A 16,377-nucleotide genomic window follows, 5' to 3' on the forward strand; every position below is an offset into this window, starting at 1 on the left:
ATTTAAAAAGGGAGGTTGAGAGAAAGCAGAAAATTTTAGACCAGTCAGCCTGACGTCGGTAGTGGGGAAAATTCTAGAGTCCATCATCAAAGATTTTATAGCAGAGCACTTAGAGAAGAGTGGTAGAATTGGGCAGAGTCAGCATGGATTTCTGAAAGGGAAATCATGCTTGACAAATCTACTAGAATTCTTCGAGGATGTAACTAGTAGAGTTGATGAGGGGAAGCCAGTGAATGTGGTTTATTTGGACTTTCAGAAGGCTTTCGACAAAGTCCCACATAAGAGATTAGCATGTAAAATTAAAGCGTATGGGATTGGGGGTAGTGTATTGCGATGGATAGAAAATTGGTTGGTGGACAGGAAACAAAGAGTAGGGATAAATGGGTCTTTTTCCTGATGGCAGGCAGTGACTAGTGGGGTACTGCAAGGATCGGTGCTAGGACCTCAGCTATTCACAATATACATTAATGATTTAGATGAGGGAACTAAATGTAATCTCTCCAAATTTGCAGATGACAAAAAACTGGGTGGGAGGGTGAATTCTGAGGAGGATGCAGAGTGGCTTCAGGGTGATTTGGACAAGTTGAGTGGGTGGGCAAATGCATGGCAGATGCAGTATAATGTGGATAAATGTGAGGTTATCCACTTTGGTAGCAAAAACAGGAAGGCAGATTATTATCTGAACAGCTATAAACTGAGAGAGTGGAATATGCAACGAGACCTGGGTGTTCTCGTACACCGGTCGCTGAAGGTAAGCATGCAGGTGCAACAGGCGGTAAAAAGGCAAATGGTATGTTGACCTTCATAGCGAGAGAATTTGACTACAGGAGCAGGGATGTCTTGCTGCAATTATACAGGGCCTTGGTGAGGCCACACCTGAAATATTGTGTGCAGTTTTGGTCTCCTTATCTGAGGAAGGATGTTCTTGCTATCGAGGGAGTGCAGCGAAGGTCTACCAGACTGATTCCTGGGATGGCGTGACTGACATATGAGGAGAGATTGAGTCGGTTAGGATTATATTCGGTGGAGGTCAGAAGAGTGAGGGGGGATCTCATAGAAAGCTATAAAATTCTAACAGGACTTGACAGGGTAGATGCAGGAAGGATGTTCCCGATGGTGGGGGAGTCCAGAACCAGGGGTCATAGTCAAGGATACGGGGTAAACTTTTCCGGATTGAGATGAGGAGAAATTTCTTCACCCAGAGAGTGGTGAGCTTGTGGAATTCGCTGCCACAGAAAGCAGTTGAGGCCAAAACAGTGTATGTTTTAAAGAAGGAGTTAGATATAGTTATTGTGTTTAAAGGGATCAAAGGATATGGGGCGAAAGTGGGAACAGGTTACTGAGTTGGATGATCAGCCATGATCTTAATGAATGGCGGAGAAGGCTTGAAGGGCCGACTGGCCTACTCCTGCTCCTATTTTCTATGTTTCTATGTTTATACAGTTCAACTCCATTTCAAAACAATTCAAAAGTGAACCGAGAACAGGAGGTCAACCTTTTGACCTCCATCAATCTTGACCTGTCACTATTGGTAAACAACTTCTCCAGGTGTCCAAAGTTCTCTGTTGTTTGTTGAGCAGGAAGCCAGGTGGTTTCCCACAGAGGTTTGTTGTTGTTTCTGGAAGCCAGGTGGTTTCCCACAAAGGTTTCTGGTTGTTGCTGGAAGTCAGGTGGTTTCCCAAAAAGGCTTGTTTCCCTCACAAGATGTCTCAGTGTCCCTTTTAAAATTTCTTGGGGAACATGGAAGTCAGATGCAAATGCTATGGCTGGGTTAAAAAGCCATAGATAAACATGCTGCAGCAGCTTCAAGATTCCCCATGTGTTGCAGGCTTCCCCGCTGCCAACTAGTCAAAAAGTTAAAATCCAGCCTGCAGAGTCTAAACCAGGAAGTATCAATTAGAATATTTAATTGAATGTCAAATCATGTAAAGAAAGTGAAAAATAGAGAGGAAAAGAAAGATGGAATTAAGGGAGACTTAAAAGAGACAGAAAGAAAAAGTTTTTTTTTTAAATTAAAGATTCCTAACTATACTGAAAATCTGAAGGCATCAGACTCCACAACACATGTTAAAGCTAAATAAAAGCAAAATACTGCAGATGCTGGAAATCTGAAATAAAAACAGAAAGTGCTGGAAATACTCAGCAGGTCAGGCAACATCTGTGGAGAGAGAAGCAGAGTTAACATTTCAGGTATGTGACCGTTCATCAGAACTGGCAAAAGTTGGAAGAGAATTAGATTTTAAGCAAGTGAAGTGGGGGTGGGGTAGAGGTGTGCAATGGAAACCCGACCCAAGTCTGAATGCTGGACCCGGAAGCCCGACCCGACTCGAACCCGACACATGCCATCGGATCCCATCGGGGTCAGGTTGGGTGTCAAGGCCTGCCACCCGACCCGACCCTAATGGGTCCCGACAACATGTGTCGGGTTCGGGTCGAGTGGGGTCAGACTTCCGGGTCCAGAATTCGGGCTCGCGTCGGGTTTCCTTTACACACCTCTAAGGTGGGTTTGTTGGGGAAGAGAACAAAAGGAAAGGTGTGCAATAGGGCAGAGGGCAGGAGAGAGTAAATAACAAAGCTGTCAAGGGACAAAGGCAAAGAGCGTTTTAATGCTGGTGAAAGACAAAGCATTAGTCCAGAGAGAAAGTTAATGGCAGAATAATGAGCAGCTCTGTCTACATGAAAAACAGGCACACGGTTAAAAAATAAAATGAAATAATTTTAAAAATAGAAAAATAGAAAAAAAAGGCCAGTCATGCTCTGAAATTATTGAACTCAAATATGCAGTCCACAAGGCTGTGGACTGAATGAATAATCGAACGATCAGGTGCTGCTCCTCGAGCTTGCGTTGATGTTCACTGGAACACTGGAGCAGGCCAAGGACAGAAATGTGGATATGAGAGCAGGGGGGTATGTTGAAATGACAAGCAACCAAAAGCTCGGGGACATGCTTTCGGACTGCGTGGAGGTGTTCCACAAAGCGGTCACCCAATCTGCATTTGGTCTCCCCAATGTAGAGGAGACCACATTAGGAGCAGCGAATACAGTATATTAATTTGAAGGAGGTATGAGTAAATTTCTGCTTCACCTGAAAGGAGTGTCTGGGATGTGGATGGTGAGGAGAGAGGAGGTAAAAAAGTGCAGGTATTACACCTCCTGCATTTGCATGGGAAGGTGCCATGGGAAGGGGACGAGGTGTCGGGGGTGATGAACCAGGGTGCCATGGAGGGAAAGATCCCTTCGGAATGCTGACTTTGGATGTGGAAGCTGGTGGGGTGGAAGGTGAGGACAAGGGGAGGACAACCCTGTCATGGTTCTGGGAGGGAGGGGAAAGGGTGAGGGCAGAAGTGCGGGAAATAGGTCGGACATGGCTGACGGCCCTGTCAGCCACAGTGGGGGGAGATTCTTTGGTTGAGGAAGAAGGAAAACATGTCAGAAGTGCTGTTGTGGAAGGTTGCATCATCAGAACAGATGCGCTGGAGATGGAGAAACTGGGAGAGTGGGATGGAATCTTTACAGGAAACAGGGTGTTAGGAAGTGTAGTCAAGGTAGCCGTGGGAGTCGGCGGGCACATAATGAATTTTAGTAGATAGTCTATCCCCAGATAAGGTACAGAGAAGTCGAGGAAGGGAAGGGAAGTGTCAGAGATAGACCATGTAAGGGTGAGAGAAGGGTAGAAATCGGAAGCAAAGTTGATGAAGATTTCCAGTTCGAGGTGAGAGCAGGAAGCGGCACCGATACAGTCAACAATGTACCGGAAAAAGAGGTGAGGGAGAGAGACTGAGTAGGACTGAACAAGGAATGTTGGGTGATATGGTATTTGAGTGTGTTTGACTCCATTATTACTCAGATTTATTTCAAACTCTTCTGATGGAATCTGGGACCATTATCTGACACCAACACTTCTGGCAGTCCATAAATTGCAAACCAACTTCTCAAAACCTCAATAGTTTTGGCATTTGTGGTATTGGGCATAAACTGAACATTTATCCACTTGCTATAGCTATTGACCAAAATAAAGTACTCTTTCTCTCCCACTTCAAAGAAATCAACATGTTCTTGTGTTTGAGCATGGAATGAAAGGAACCTTGGTTGGATTATTTCTCATTCTGAGACACACTTCACAACTTTTCACCAACTCTTCAATAACTTTATCTACCGTTGGATACCAAAAATAGCTTCTTGCTACTGCTTTCATATGGACTATCCCAGTGTGCGCTTGATGAAGTTCCTCTAACAATCTCTCCCTAAAACTTGGTGGAATAATGACTCTTAAATCCCATAGGAGACAGCCTTGATCTACACTCAGTTCATTTCTATGTGTGAAATACTCCAGCAATTTCTCATCATCACACTCTTTAGGCCAGCCAGTCATGACATCATTGAGTATGTTACAGAATGCCACGTCCTTGTGAGTTTCTTCAGAAATTTCTCTGGCAAACACTGGCATGTTATTTGCATATGTAAAGTAATTTATGCGTAACTCATGGGCTAAAAATGAATCAGTTTTCATGGAAAATCTCGAAAGACCATCTACATTTGCACGATCTGTTGATTTACAATATTGAATATCATACTGATGGGCCATCAAAATCAATGCCCATCTCTGAAGTCGTGCTGTCACTTGAGATGACTTTGAACCAATTGTAAGGGTTTGGTGGTCAGTTCACAAAGTGAACTTCCTACCATACAGGTATTTATGGAACTTTGCAACACCATCCATGATTGCTAATGCCTCTTCCTCAACTGGTGAGTAATTTTGCTCTAACTTTGTGAAAGTACGTGAAGCATCTGCTACAGGCCTCTCCACACCGTCTTCCAGTATGTGAGGTAACACCACACCTAACTCCTGTGGTGCGGAATTGCACGCTAAAACCAGTTGTTCCTTGGGATCATAGTGGGTCGAAACAGCATCACTAGTCAGTACTTTCTTCACATCTTCAAATGCTTTCTGACACTCCACAGATCACTCCCAAACAGACCACTCCCAATCTATTCCATCTTTGAGCAGTTGATACAATGGAGCGAATGTATTAGCTAAGTCAGGGGTGAACTTAGAATAATGCACAACAATCCCTATGAATGTTCTACATTCTTCTTTGTTCTCTGATAGCTTTACTTTTAAAATCCCTTCAACCTTCTCCTGCGTTGGGTGGATACCAGAGACCGCAGTATACAAAAGATATTACAATACATTCATCAGTTCAATACGGTATACCAGAGTGATCTCATTGCAATGTATAATATTCTTAGAGGACTTGACAGAATAGATGCTGAGAGACTGTTTCCCCCTGGCTGGAGAGTCTAGAACTGAGGGGATAGTCTCAGAATAAAGGGTCAGCCATTTAGGGCTGTGATGAGGAGAAACCTCATATTTATGAATCTGGAATTTTCCATCCCAGAGGGCTGTGGGTGCTCAATTGTTGAGTATATTCAAGACTGAGATTGGGGGAAATGGAGTTGATATCGAGGCTCAGCCAAGATCGTATTGAATGGATGACATCTGCTCCTATTTCTTATGTTCTTAAGTTCTAATCTCCCAGGCATTTCATTGACAGCACAATATATCCAGATTGCAGGTAATCTAGCCCTGGAAATTACACTGCTTCCCAGTTGCTTTGATGTGATGGTTTTACATTTCTCAACTAGCTTATTAATCATTTAATCAAGTTGCATCTGCAGCTGGATAAACAATGGGGGTGAACAGTGAGCTGGAGAGTGGAAATCGATTTGAAATTCAAACTCACAATATCACAAAAGAAAATCCCATTTTACTGCCCGAGTGTTTTAGACAGAGAGGATGATCTCATATCTGCAAGGCTTTTATCTGAAGTGATGCGTTCACGGAACCTTGACAACTACATAATGGCCCAGAATTTCCTGACAGTGGATTACGCCACTGACTGCCCCAAAATGTATGAACTTACCTGGTTGCTAGTTTGTAAGGAGGAGGGGGGAGAGGGGAGGGGAAGGGTGGGGGAGGGGTGGGAAGAGGGAGGGGAGGGGGGAGGAGGGGAGGGGGAGGAGGTGGGAAGGGGGAGGGATGGACGTGGGAAGGGAGAGGAGTGGACGTGGGAAGGGGCGAGGGAAGTGGGAAGGAGGGGAGGAGGTGGGAAGGGGCGAGGGAGGTGGGGGAGGGGGTGGAGGTGGGAAGGGGGAGGGGGCGGAGGAGGGAAAGGGGCGAGGGAGAAGAACCAGAGGAGCCAGGGGTGTTTGAACACTTGTGTTGCTCTGTGTTTATAAAGATGTGCTCCTGAGCGGGCTCTGCACCTACTAGTCTCAGGCCTGAAAGGGTCTCCGTGGAAACATGTGTAAGTTGCTGATTTACAGGTACCTGCCCCTGTGGAAAGCGGCCAGGTGGAAGCAGCAACAGACACTCCAACTGAACCCTCTGAGATGCACCGTACGTTCCAGTTTGCAGTGCAAGCTCGATTGCCGGAATTTGCGGTGCAGTTGCGGCCCTCAACAGTGGTAAAAGTCTCAGCTTTTGTCGCCAGTGAGTGAACAGATTCCGGACCATCAGCTTTAGCTGTGTGGGTGGTGGGAGCAGCTGCACCAGAATTGTCCAGAGCTTAAAGGGTTAAGTTATGAAAACAGGTTACAAAGAATAGGCTTATATTCCCTTGAGTATAGAAAGTTAAGGAGTGATATAATTGAGATATTTAAAATAATTAAATGATTTGATAGGTTAGGTAGAGAGAAATTATTTCCTCTGGTGTCCAGAACAAGCAGTCACAGGCCGGAATTTTACACCACCCCAATGAGCGAGGGGCGGGGGTGGGGTGGCGAAAAAAGTAGCGGGAGGCTCTGGGAGGCTTTTCCGAACCGCTCCCGCCTCCACTGCCCTTTACGTAGGGCGGTGACAAAAAACGGCCCGCCTGCCCCAGGCTAATCAAGGCCCTTAAGTGGCCACTTAATGGCTGCACGCGGATTTTACACATGGCAAGCAGGCATCCTGGAGCCGGGAAAAGCTGCCTGGGAAAACCAGACGGCTGCTGATCGGCCTGGGGTGGGAGGGGGGGCTGCTCATCGGGAACAGGATGGAGGACCGCCCCCACTACCCCAACCAGCCCCAGCACCCAACACAGCGCCCCCTTCCCCCCAACCAACCGCCCTTGCCTCGCCAGGGCGTGACCCATTACCCCTGACGAGGCAACCAAAACTTACCTTTCCTCCCAGCTCCACGTCTTATATCTTCAGCTGGGCTGCAGGGCCAGCAGTGGCCACCGCTCCCGAAGGCACTGCTGGGACTAAGCTGATTGGCCGGCAGCTCCAAGAGGCGAGACTTCCTCCCTCAAGCGGGTGGAAGTCCCACCTCGGATCAATTAAAGCCTGGGGACCTGTAAAATACGGAACGGATCCCCAGGCGAGGCGGAAGCAGGTTCACCAGCAACTTTTACATCGGAGGCCGACTCCCAACCGCCTACCGTTAAATTCCGGCCACAATCTTAAAATTGGGGCTAGGTCATTCATGAGTGAAATCAGGAAGCACTTCACCACACAAAGGAGAGTGAAAATCTGGAACTGTCTCCTTTAAAAGACTGGGGGACAATTAACAATTCCAGGACTGGGATTGATCGATTTTTGCTGGGTAAGGGTATCAAGGGAGCAAAGGCTGGTAAATGAGGTACAGATCAACTAGGATCTAACTGAATAGTTGAACAGGCTTGAACAGCTGAATGGCGTCTTCCTGTTATTATATCACCACTATGAAGGTGGCGAATAACTGAACACTGTCCCCAACAGTCCATGGACATGGCCTGAGTGTTAAAAACAGATTTACATAAAAGAAGGATGAAAGGTCAGGCAGGGAGTGGGAATTATATATGGGAAAGTGTCTCGCCAAATCAATGCGACGGTTTAAATTAATGTGTAATTGAGCTACAAGTAATGTTATCCCATATACCTGGGCTAAACCACCCTGTCTGCCATTTTAAAACCATGTTTTTTACAGGCTGTTCTAGAAGAGGAAATGTCTCCCAGGATACATTATACATGCAACAGCATTCACAGTGAGGCTCCAAATTTCCTGAAATGGTGCAATTGGCAAGTTAAAGTTATGCCAGTTTCTACACCCATCATACCAACTGGCACTTATGCCAAAAGTGCCTGCCAATCTCGTTTGCATGAAATGTAAAAACAAGTGCAGCCAATCAGGGCCTGAGGAAAGCATCGAATTCAGCCATATTCCTGTTTTTGCGTATGAAAATTAAAATTTCAAACTATCAGATAAGCACATTATGCACAGTATGTTTAAGGAGCAAGCTTTTCAGTTTTTAATGTGACTCATTCTGATGCCAGAAAAATGTATTCAAAAATACAGGAAACACAGAACAAGCACTCAGTGAGAGAAATTTTAAAAAGGCTTCAAAAAATCAACATTAAACATCAGAAATATGATTTTTGATTCTGGTGAAATTTACAATCCATTCAGAACTGGCATAAATGCAGGAAACTTGTGTTCTCTGATCTTTCGCAATGAGGGGTGATGGAGTTATGTCAAAGATTGGCAGAGGGATTCGGTGGCAGATGTACTTGAAAGAGCACAAAAGATTGACGAAACTTGGGTGCACACATAAAAACTGGTGTAACTTACTTAGTCGTGCATTTCCCCAATATTACATCACACTTACACTATTGGTTCAGCCCCTTAGTAGAAGTTTTTGCTAGGAGGCTGTGTTACATTCAGGGGAATTGATCGGGCACCAGATCCTTTTATGAAGTTGTCTCCTCAAGAATAGGTGGGAAACCCCATTGTGGGTGAGGAATCACAGAGTGGATGGAAAATCCCATAGTGAGTGGCACACCATGAATGGGATACAGTGTGAGTCTCTGAGGACAGATTTCCACTCTTGAGAAGGCAGACTGCAGGTTTGGGGGGTGGGGGGAGGTGAGGAGAGGGAAATTACAAGAGCTCCTGCCTGTGGATTGTTCCGTGCTGCAGCAGATCAAGAACACCTCATGAACCCATGCCCTTGAACACATGAGGTATGATAGCAATCAGTTTGTTGATTGACTGTCATAGCCAGCAGTCACCCTGTACCAACACCAAGTCCAGCATTCATTTCAGTGAAACATACCTCTTGGATATGAGAATGACAACATCTCAAGAAGCTTATAATAAATAGATAATAGATGATCGACAGAAAATAGATAGATTGGCATTGTGTAATTGGAATATATTTGATCCTTTCTGCAGTAACTGAAATCAGTTCACAATTTCCATCCTGAACTGGCCGATTCTGGACATTTCTCCCTTACTGAATTTTTAATAAAATTATAGCTCTTAAATATTTCATTGAGAATTTGAATAGAGTTGTTCTGTAAAAGTAGTTCTGTTTGCTATCAGTCTCCTACCGTGCTACATTCTAGTGCTGGTAATGGCCTGACTCCCATTGACAATAAGATTAAAAACATAAAATATTTCCCTTACAATCCAATGTAGGTTGACATCATTGAGTGACAGGTTTGATCTATTTTCAGCTAGACGTTAGTGAGGAAATATAATGAAGCTTGTCAGATGTGGGCAGAGAGCTCCCAATCTGTCACCTCACAACTTCGAGACTCAGCTCTCCGGCTGCTATTTATAAAACTGTGCAGTGGAGGAGAAGGAACACGCTGCAGAAAATTTATTTTCAGTGTTTTCATCACATCATCTACTTCAGTCTGGCGGCACAACTGGAAGATTATGGAGTGTCCGATTGTATCGGGCCAGAGTGCGGCCCTTTTCATGCTGGGGCTTCATTTGAGCAAGATTGGTGATCTGGGAATGCTGAAGCAGGGCTGACAGGCAGTTCGCTGATCTCGGGTGTGGTTGGGGGTGGGGTTTGCGGGGGATCCAGTGTCTCCCCCACAGAGACGAACCATGAGTGCAGTAGGGTTACAAACACTGGTTGAATGTATTCCTGGAGGTTTAATCACATGACCTGCTCCATGGTCTCACCATTGGTCACCTAACTGATTCATCCTCACAATGCACTGTCTTCCCACACCAATCCAAGTTTGCAGACGACACAAAGCTAGGTGGGAGTGCGAGCTGCGAGGAGGATGCAGAGAAGCTCCAGAGTGATTTGGACAGGTTGAGTGAGTGGGAAAATACATGGCAGATGCAGTATAATGTGGATAAATGTGAGGTTATCCATTTTGGTGGCAAAAACAGAAAGGCAGATTATTATCTGAACGGCGATAGATTGGGAAAGGGGGAGGTGCAGTGAGACCTGGGTGTCCTTGTGCACCAGTTACTGAAAGTAAGCATGCAGGTGCAGCAGACAGTTAAGAAGGCAAATGGTATGTTGGCCTTCATAGCGAGAGGCTTCAAGTACAGGAGCAAGGATGTCTTGCTGCAATTATACAAGGCTTTGGTGAGACCACATCTGGAATATTGTGTGCAGTTTTGGTCTCCTTATCTGAGGAAGGATGTTCTTGCTATGGAGGGAGTGCAGCGAAGGTTCACCAGACTGATTCCTGGGATGGCAGGACTGATGTATGAAGAGAGATTGGGTCGATTAGGCTTGTATTCACTAGAGTTTAGAAGAATGAGAGGGAATCTCATAGAAACCTACAAAATTCTAACAGGACTGGACAGACTAGATGCAGGAAGGATGTTCCTGATGGCAGGGGAGTCCAAGACCAGGGGTCACAGTCTAAGGTTAAGGGGTAAGCCATTTAGGACTGAGATGAGGAGGGATTTCTTCACCCAGAGAGTGGTGAACCTGTGGAATTCTCTACCACAGAAAGCAGTTGAGGCCAAATCATTAAATATATTCAAGAAAGAGTTCTTAGGGCTAAAGGGATCAAGTGATACAGGGAGAAAGCGGGAACAGGATACTGAGTTTGGATGATCAGCCACGATCGTATTGGATAATGGGGCAGGCATGAAGGGCCGAATGGCCTACTCCTGCTCCTATTTTTCTATGTTTCTAATCGGAATTACCCATCTGGATGATTCTTCACTCTCAGTCAAAGAGTTTATCTTCCCATTTCCGGTACTTTTATAACTAATAAACAGAAGTGTTCAAAGACAATGAAATAAACACAATCTTTTTGTCACCCCCCCTGTGACTTCCTCCAAGTTTGCTTGCTGCAGTGCCCTGAAGATTATTCTTCAATCCCTTGAGACAACAGGACAATGCTGGAGGGTTGACAACCCTGAAGTTAATCATCCAAGGGGAAGAGGATTTACTCTTGTCCCTGAAGAGCCTAGAAAGAATGAAAGACTTGCACTTCTGGAGCACCTTTCACAACCTCAGGACATTCCAAAGCACTTTACAGCCAATGAAGTACTTCTTTAAATGTAGTCACTGATGTAATGTAGGAAACATGGCAACCAGTTTTCCACAGCAAACTCCCACATGCAACATTGAAATAAATGACCAGATTTCTTTTTTGGTGACATTGTTAAGGGATAAACATTGGTTAGAACGCTTGATGAACTCCCTGGTTATTATTTGAAACAGTGCCATGGGATCTTTTATGCCCGTTTGAGAGGGCAGATGGGGCTTTGGTTTAACGTCTCATTGGAAAGACAGCACCTCCAACAGTGTAGAATTTCTTCAGTACTGCACTGGAGTGTCAACCTAGATTATGGAAGGCTTTTTTTATTCGTTCATGGATGTGGGCATCACTGGCTAGACCAGCTTTTATTGCCCATGTCTAATTGCCCTTGAGAAGGTGATGGTGAGCTGCCTTCTTGAACTGCTGCAGTCCATTTGGGGTAGGTATACCCACAGTGCTGTTAGGAAGGGAGTTCCAGGATTTTGACAGTGAAGGAACAACGTTATCGTTCCAAGTCAGGATGGTGTGTGACTTGGAGGGGGAACTTACAGGTTGTGGTGTTCCCATGCATCTGCTGCCCTTGTCCTTCTAGGTGATAGAGGTTGTGGGTTTGGAAGGTGCTGTCGAAGGAGCCTTGGTGCTGCAGTGCATCTTGTAGATGGTACACACTGCTGAAGGGAGTGAATGTTGAAGGTTGCAAATGGGGTGCCAATTAAGTGGGCTGCTTTGTCCTGGATGGTGTCAACCTTCTTAAGTGTTGTTGAAGCTGCACCCATCCAGGCAAGTGGAGAGTATTCCATCACACTCCTGACTTAGTTTAGTTTAGTTTAGAGATACAGCACTGAAACAGGCCCTTTGGCCCTCCGAGTCTGTGCCGACCATCAACCACCCATTTATACTAATCCTACACTAATCCCATATTCCTACCACATCCCCACCTGTCCCTATATTTCCTTACCACCTACCTATACTAGGGGCAATTTATAATGGCCAATTTACCTACCAACCTGCAAGTCTTTTGGCTTGTGGGAGGAAACCCACGCAGACACAGGGAGAACTTGCAAACTCCACACAGGCAGTACCCAGAATTGAACCCGGGTCACTGGAGCTGTGAGGCTGCGGTGCTGACCACTGCGCCACTGTGCCGCCCTAGATGGTGGTTAGGCATTGGGGAGACAGGAGGTGAGTTACTCGCTACAGAATTCCCAGCCTCTGACCTGCTCTTGTAGCCACAGTATTTATATGGCTACTCCAGTTCAGTTTCTGGTCAATGGTAACTCCCAGGATGTTGATAGTGGAGGATTCAACGTTGGTAATGCCATTGAATGTCAAGGGGAGATAGTTAGATTCTCTCTTGTTTGAGATGGTCATTGGCTTGCACTTGTGTGGCGCAAATGTTACTTGTCAGTTATCAGCCCAAGCCTGAATGTTGTCCAGGTCTTGCTGCATTTCTACACGGACTGCTTCAGTATCTAAGGAGTCGTGAATGGTGCTGAACATTGTACAATCATCAGCAAACATCACCACTTCTGACCTTATGATACAGGGAAGGTCATTGATGAAGCAGCTGAAGATGGTTGGGCCGAAGGCACTACCCTGAGGAACTCCAGTGATGTCCTGGGACTGAGATGATTGACCTCCAACAACCACAACTATCTTCCTTTGCGCTCGTTATGACTCCAACCAGTGGAGAGTATTCCCCCTGAATTTTTTTTTATCCTGTCATGGGATGTGGGCATCGCTGACTAGGCCAGCATTTATTGCCCATCCCTAATTGCCCTTGAGAAGATGGTGGTGAGCTGGCTTCTTGAACCCCTGCAGTCCATGTGATTCCTATTGACTCCAGTTTTGATCGGGCTCCTTGATGCCATACTCGGTCAAATGCTGCCTTGATGTCAAGGGCAGTCACTCTCACCTCACGTCTTGAGTTCAGCTCTTTTGTCCATGTTTTGACCAAAGCTGTAATGAGGTCAGGAGCTGAGTGGCCCTGACGGAACCCAAACTGAGCATCATTGAGCAGGTTATTGCTGAGCAAGTGCCACTTGATAGCACTGTTGACGACCCCTTCCATCACTTTGCTGATGATTGAGAGTAGACTGATAGGGTGGTAATTGGCCAGGTTGGATTTGTCCTGCTTTTTGTGGACAGGACATACCTGGGCAATTTTCCACAAAGCTGGGTAGATGCCAGTGTTGTAGCTGTACTGGAACAGCTTGGCTAGTGGCATGGGATGTTCTGGAGCACAAGTCTTCATTACTATTGCCGGAATGTTGTTGGGGCCTATTGCCTTTGCAGTATCCAGTGCCTTCAGCCATTTCTTGATATCACATGGAGTGAAGCGGATTGGCTGAAGAATGGCATCTGTGATGCTGGGAAGCTCAGGAAGAGGCTGACATGGATCATCAACTCGGCACTTCTGGCTGAAGGTGGATAAAAATGCTTCAGCCTTGTCTTTTGCGCTGATGTGCTGGGCTCCTTTCTCGTTGAGTTTGGGGATATTTATGGTGCCTCCTCCTCCAGTTAGCCGTTTAATTGTCCACCAGCATTCACGACTGGATGTGGCACAACTGCAGAGCTTAGATCTGATCTGTTGTTTATGGGATCGCTTAGCTCTATCACATGCTGCTTACACAGTTTGGCATGCAAGTAGTCCTGCGTTGTAGATTCAGCAGGTTGACACCTCATTTTGAGGTATGCCTGGTGCTGCTCCTGGTATGCCCTCCTGCACTCTTCGTTGAACCAGTGTTGGTCTCCCAGCTTGATGGTAATGGTAGACTGGGGGGATATGCTGGGCCATAAGGTTACAGATTGTGGTTGAATATAATTCTGCTGCTGATGGCCAACAGCGCCACATGGAAGTCCAGTTTTGCACTGATAGATCTGTATGAAACTTATCCCATTTAGCACGGTGGTCGTGCCACACAATTGTGGGTATCTTCAATATGAAGACGCGACTTTGTCTCCATGAGGACTGTGCGGTGGTCACTCCTACCAAAACTGTCATGGACAGATGTATCTGTGACAAGCAGATTGGTGAGGATGAGGTCAAGTACGTTTTTCCCTCTTCTTGGTTCCCTCACCACCTGCCGCATACCCAGTCTAGCAGATATGTCCTTTCGGACTCGATCAGTAGTGGTGCTACCGAGCCACTCTTGGTGATGGACATTGAAGTCCCCCACCCAGAGTACATTTTGTGCCCTTACCACCCTCAGTGCTTCCTCCAAATACTGCTCAACATGGAGAAGTACTGATTCATCAGCTAAGGGGGTGCAGTAGGTGGTAATCAGCAGGAGGTTACCTTGCCCATGTTTAACCTGATTCCATGAGACTTCATGGGCTCCAGAGTCAATGTTGAGGACTGCCAAGGCAACTCCCTCCCGACTATATACCACTGTGTCGCCACCTCTGGTGGGTCTGTTCTCCTGGTGAGACAGGACATACCCAGGGATGGCGATGGCAGTGTCTGGGACATTGTCTGTCAGGTATGATTCCGTGAGTATGACTATGTCAGGCTGTTGCTTGATTACTCTGTGGGACAGCTCTCCCAACTTTGGCACAAGCCCCCAGATGGTAGTAAGGAGGACTTTGCAGGGTCAACAGGGAGTGTTTACCTTTTTTCCTTTTCTTAGACTTTGTGGCAGTTTGATACAACTGAGTGGCTTGCTGGGCCATTTCAGAGGGCATTTAAGAGACAACCACATTGCTGTGGGTCTGGAGCCACATGGAGGCCAGACCAGGTAAGGACAGCAGATTTCCTTCCCTAAAGGGCATTAGTGAACCAGATGGGTTTTTACAACATTCGACAATGGTTTCATGGTCACCATTAGACTCACATTTTTTAATTCCAGATTTATTAATTGAATTCAAATTGCACCATCTGCCATACCATTCGAACCCATGTCTCCAGAGCATTAGCCTAGGCCTCTGAACTACTAGTCCAGTGACATTACCACTACGTCACCGCCTCGCCGCTCAGGACTGAGTCTTGAACACATGACCTTCTGACTCTATTTGGTGCTCCTAGGAGTATGGTTTAATGCACATTGGGTACTGAGATTACAGACATGGAACTTGCAGTCATTTAATGAAATTTGGTATATTAGAGCCTGTCTAACGAGCGAGCTATTGCTAATACAGACAGGTCTTTGATCTCAGCTCTGGACCATCTTCTCCCTCTTGTTTGCTGATGCCTTTCTTCTTCGACCTGCTGCTTTGCTGCGCCCCTTTGTAGGGCAAAATTGCACAGGTCATAGGAAGCTGCAAGCAACTCCACACATTGGCTGCACTGTACTTAGCACCCTTCCACAGCTGTCCGTGGATTTTCTCAGCTTATGGACACTTTGACAGTAGCAACATGGCATTTCTTGCTCACCCCTACTTGCCCTGGAAAGGTGATAGTGGGCTGCTTTCTCCAACATCATAGTGATTATTTTCACCACAGAAATCCATGAATACCCAGCCTAGTCATGTAGAACTGGAGGTTGGGTGGTGGGTGTGGCACATACCCTCTGCTGAGAATGTTGGGGAACTGAGTGTGTTTTTATGACAATCTGGTTATTTATTTTCTTAGTGTCAGCCCACAAATTACCAATTTCAGTTTCACAACTTGTCCTGCTTTTTTTGTTCCAAAAATATACTTTATTCATAAAAATCTGTAAAGAAAATAACAAAATAGTTCAAAATTGACATTCCAGAAAGTGCAAAAGAAATCAGTTTGCTTCAATACAGAACGTGAGTTGCCTCACAACCCTTCCATTCCATTTTACATGCAACGTACATTTGCATTACACAGCAAAACTATATTTTGGTGCATACAGTTCGAGGGGTTTTTCACGGGTTCCAGACCCTCGGTTCACTTTGGTGGGAGGACCTGACACTGTGGTCTTTCCCCATTGAGCCTTTGCGGCGGCTGCCCCAAGCTTTAGTGCGTCCCTCAGCACGTAGTCCTGGACCTTGGAATGTGCCAGTCTGCAACACTCGGTCGTGGACAACTCTTTTCTCTGGAAGACCAGCAGGTTTTGGGCGTCTTTCACCGAGTTGATGGTCCTCCAGCAGCAGTTGATGTTTGTCTCGGTGTGCGTCCCTGGGAACAGCCTGTAGAGCACA

The sequence above is a fragment of the Heterodontus francisci genome, chromosome 30 (assembly GCF_036365525.1).
Source record: "Heterodontus francisci isolate sHetFra1 chromosome 30, sHetFra1.hap1, whole genome shotgun sequence".
NCBI classification, from domain to species: domain Eukaryota; kingdom Metazoa; phylum Chordata; class Chondrichthyes; order Heterodontiformes; family Heterodontidae; genus Heterodontus; species Heterodontus francisci.